Below are 2725 nucleotides of genomic sequence, written 5' to 3'. Positions count from 1 at the left end.
AGAGGAGGATGATGGTGTGTTGTCACTCACTGCTTTGTGTTCCCTGGGATTTGTTCAAAGCCAGCTCTTGGCCAGGGCAGTGATTGTGCCCCTGTCTGGGCCCTGGAGAGGCACCTCCAGTCCTGGTTCCAGCTCTGGGCTCTTCACAACAGGAAGAGACATTGAGGAACTGGAGCATGTGCAGGGAAGGGGCTGGAGCAGCAGGAGGGGCTGAGGGAGCTGGGGGGGCTCAGCCTGGAGAAAAGGAGGCTCAGGGGGCACCTTCTGGCTCTGCAATCCCTGCCAGGAGGGAGGGGGGTGGGGGTGGGTTCTGTCCCAGAGCACAGGGACAGGAGCAGAGGGCACGGCCTCAGGCTGGGCACTGGGCACAGGGTGGGCTCCATGGGCTGGGAGGGCTTTTCCAAGATGGGCATCGGGCACAGGGTGGACTTGATGATCCTGGAGGTGTTTTCCAGCCTTGGTGAGTCTGTGATTCTTTGCACAGCAAACTCTGCCCTTTCCTTGGTGAATCAAAGAGTGCTGAGCAGTGAAACCCCTCAGCACTTCCCCTGTGTGGGGACTCTGTGTGTGCAAAGTCCTTCAGCCTGGAGCTCCTGGCGGCTGTTTTCAATCTGCACTTGCTCTCCCAGTTAGGATGGGGGCAGTGGGCTGGGCTGGCAGCACTGGCTGTGTTTGGCACCAGTTTGGGGAGCAGTGGGCTGGGCTGGCAGCACTGGCTCTGTGTTGGCACCAATATTAGTGAGCTGCTGCTGGTTGGCAATTATTTTCATCATGCACCATATGGTGAGGAAAATGTTTTCATTCACCCACGTACAACTCAGGTTTTGCTGAGGATCCCATGCTGAGTGCAGCTCTCCCCCCTCTGATGGCTGGTTAGGCCAAGCACGACCCCAGAGATGCACGTGAGCTTCTGCTGGGCTGAAGAGTTGGGTTTGGGAGGAATATCTGGTATATGAACAGCACTGGGATAAAAGGCCTGGTTTGAGGGGCTGGGGCAACACTGCTCTTCCTCGTGCTGCTGTAGGTGCTAAAGAGGGAATTGTTCCACTATTTCATTTTTTCATGGAAAGAGTTGCTAAACATTAAAACAGGCTCCCCAGGGCAGGGGTGGTTCCCCATCCCTGGAGGGATCTCAGAGCCCTGTGGATGTGGCACTTGGGGACATGGGCAGTGGTGGCTCTGGCAGTGCTGGGGATGGCTGGACTCGATGCCCAGGAAGGGCTTTTCCTCCTGGAGTGACTGTATGGACGGTGGGTGTATGATGGGAGTGGCTCTGCCCCGTGGCTGTCTGTGTGTCCCGCTGCTCCTGCAGCACATCTGTCCTCCCACCAGGCTGGGATGGCACAAATGAGGCCTCCTCAGCCAGGAGAGGATCCAGGGCAGTGACATTCCCAGTGCTTCGTGTCTGCATAATTGGAGGCTGTGATTTATAAACAGACACCTCTGGATCAGCTGCTGCTCTGAGAGCTCCTCGTTATCCGTGTTTGCTGCTCTCTGATACGGGCTGAGCCTGTTCTGTAGCCTTGTTCTGTCAACTCAGAACACTGAATCACCAGCAGCTCCAATCTGTGCAAATCAGGGCTTCATTCATCCCTGTGTGCTGAGAGAATTCCTGGCTCACAGCTGGCAGGTGCCAGCTTGGATGGTGTGGCACCAGGATGCTCCCAGGTTGGGAAGTGCAGGGAATGATTTCACTTTACTGTGCAGTCCTCTACAGAGTCACGTCACAGACTCTGCAGGAAATGGAAGATGCATTTTGTGGAGATTCTGGCATGAGGGGACAATGTAGGAATCCAGAGTACACAGGAAAATCATGGAATCCTTGAGACTGGAAAAGACCTCTGAGATCATTGGATCCAACCATTAAAAAAAAAAAACAAACAAAAACCCCCCACCAACTCACAGAAGAAGGTACTGGAGTCAACATGATCAGGAATGGGAAGGAACTGGACTAAAGCTGAAGAGCTGATTGAAAACTGGCACATGACACCAACCATGGTGTGAGGGAGAGGGATTTTCTGGAGCAGATTGTTCCCCTGGCATCCTGTGCCTGGCTCCAGGCTCTGCCTGCAGGTGAGAGCCAAGCCATGGGTACCCTAATTCCATTGCCTGTGACCTCCTCCCATGTGGAGTGCTGGTTCTGTGCTACAGATCAAAAGCACCAATTCCCTGGGAGACTGTTTTAGTCACTCAGCCTCCATCTTTTGTCACTGGTGGGAAGGAATGGGTGCAGGAGAGTGAAAGGCACAGAAGGAAATGAAGCAAAAAGCCAAGTGTGAAGTCTGGGAATCAGTCTTGAGTATTTGTGCAAACTGTTGAAGGAATACTTGCAAACAACAACCAAATTTAGCTTTTTGCAATGGTTCTAAACAAAAATAAGCAACTGAATCACAAGGATTCAAGAAGATTTCTGTCAAGAAATTCTCACCAAGACAAGATTTCTGTCATCTCTTCATGGAAAGTGTGCACTCACCAGGGTGTGCCCAGGTGACCAAACAGGGCAATGCCATCGTGGCCTGCAGCAAACCCAGTGTGAGCAGCAGGACCAGGGCAGTGACTGTCCCCCTGTGCTGGGCAGGGCTCAGGCCACACCTCCAGCCCTGGCTCCAGTTTTGGGCCCCTCATACCAGGAGGGACATTGAGGGGCTGGAGCAAGCCCAGAATGGAACTGGGAAGGGTCTGGAGCAGCTGAGGGGCTCAGCCTGGAGAAAAGGAGGGACCTTCT

Source organism: Pithys albifrons, chromosome 10 (assembly GCF_047495875.1).
Source record: "Pithys albifrons albifrons isolate INPA30051 chromosome 10, PitAlb_v1, whole genome shotgun sequence".
In the NCBI taxonomy this organism is placed as follows: domain Eukaryota; kingdom Metazoa; phylum Chordata; class Aves; order Passeriformes; family Thamnophilidae; genus Pithys; species Pithys albifrons.
The sequence above is the reverse complement of the archived record's forward strand: the minus strand, read 5'-3'. Positions refer to the sequence as shown.